Raw genomic sequence first — 2,061 nt, 5'->3', positions numbered from 1 at the left:
CCCTAGTGAGATATTTGCTACATATTAATATCTAAGTAGAATTATCTATTGCCTTATTCTAGCTTATCCAAAGAGGCACTTGCATTTTTTTCACATAAAATATATGATATATTCTTGTAGCACCACAGAAGGAAATCTAAACTGAAACCTGAATTTTATCTTGGGAGGTTCCTAAATGAAACAATGCCGGAGAGACAAGATGCTACTATAGCGGAAGCAGAGCAAGTGGGAGAGCAACAGGGGGACTCACTGCCAGTTCTCGTAGTATGCAGTCTTTTCACCCCAAATCGTGGATCTCCTGAGTCTTCTATTAATGAAGTTAATAGACGTTTACCTTCGATGTTACAATCTCCACTTTTTTGAAATCATAAAATATTTCCAGCACATAGACACATATTAAATTTGAAAATCTATTCTATCTCCCAGTATATCAGATTTTAACATTTTGTTTGTATTCATTTTCTGTTGTTGTATAAAAAATTCACACAGCCTTGTGGCTGAAAATAACAGAAGCATGTTATCTGACAATGCCTAATGAATCTAGTGTGTTACAGCTCATTCCTCTGCTCAGGGTATCACAAGGCTGAAATGAAGGTGAGGACTCGGTGTTTCTTCTCTGGAGGCCCTGGAGAGGAGCAATCTGTTTCCAAGCCAATTCTTGTTCAGCTCCCGCCCATTAGAGGATCGGAGTCACCATTTCCTGGCTGGTCATCAGCTAGTGACTGTTCTCAACTTCCACAGGCCTGTGCACCTTTTACCATATGGCTCCTCCATCATCTTCAAGTCACCAATGTCCTATCCAATCCACTTTGTGCTTTGAATCTTTGACTTTCTCTATCTCTAACCTTTGGACCCAGTTTTTTTGGTTTGTTTGTTTTAGAGATTTGATAAGAGTTTAATATCAAAGAGTAATGTATGGGCTTCTGTAACTTTTTTTGAAAGGTTTTTGCTATAGGGCACGTGTGCTTGTTGAAAAGACAGAAAAACAGAGAGACAGAAAGCGAGAAATCACCCTCCCCCCTCCCCCACAGGGAGGATGGCCACATCACAATCCCTTCTCCTCCATTCTCCTCTCTGGATCTTGGGCATGCATGCACACGTGCCTGGCATGAGTTTAAGGCACCAGGTCCAGGACTTGAACCATGGTCAATTATATGGGAGTCCAGCGACATAACCATTACGCTATCTGCTGGTCCTATGAGCTTGTGTGATTAAGTCAGGAGCACTCAAATAATTATCCTTTTAAAAAGTCAACCTGGAGCACGCATCCCCACCGTTCCTCCTCCTTGGACCCCAGGTTGGTTGTCTGGGACTTTAAGGCGAACTCCCACCCCATGTTCCGCTAGCCTTTAGACTGTTTGAATTTTGGTGAGTGGAGTAGCACGTTGCGCGCCGCGCGATTTCCTTTTTTCATTTTGTTTATCTTTGCTCTTGGGGTGTTGCTTATTAGGTCATTTGAAGGCTTACCACTCCTTAGAAACAGCGAGGGCTTTGGGCCTTCCAGGGCTAGTGGCAACAGTTAATGGTAATTGTGAGCAACAGGTAGGCCAACCATAAGAGAAATCATCAATTTTCTAAGCCTGCACAACTTTTAAAAATCAGAGATACCTTAAATAAGTTAGGAAGAAACATATAGGATTACCTGATGACAAGGAACAATCGCAGAGGCTCAAGAAATATGAGCAACCAACAAAAGGCCTCTCCCTCAAGGGAAATCATCAAGCCTACATCACCCACAGTCAATACAATGGACGTCGTGGACATGTTTGATAAGGAATTCAGAATATTGGTAGTGACCAAACTAACTGAGATGAAAGAGAAAAGAGATAAGGAGCTCCAGGAGATGAGGAAATTCTTCAATGACTTGAAAGAAGAAATGAATACCTTAAACAACAACCAGATGGAACTTTTAGGATTGAAGAATGTGATACAGGAAATCAAAACCTCCCTTGAAAGTATTAAAAGTAGGTTAGACCAGGCAGAAGATTGAATCTCTAATGTAGAAGACAAAACATCTGACTTAGAAAAAAGTATCAAGAAGATTGAGAAAACAACCATGAA

The sequence above is a fragment of the Tupaia chinensis genome, unplaced genomic scaffold (genome assembly GCF_000334495.1).
Source record: "Tupaia chinensis unplaced genomic scaffold, TupChi_1.0 Scaffold000095_1, whole genome shotgun sequence".
In the NCBI taxonomy this organism is placed as follows: Eukaryota; Metazoa; Chordata; class Mammalia; order Scandentia; family Tupaiidae; genus Tupaia; species Tupaia belangeri.
Note: the sequence above shows the minus strand (reverse complement) of the source record.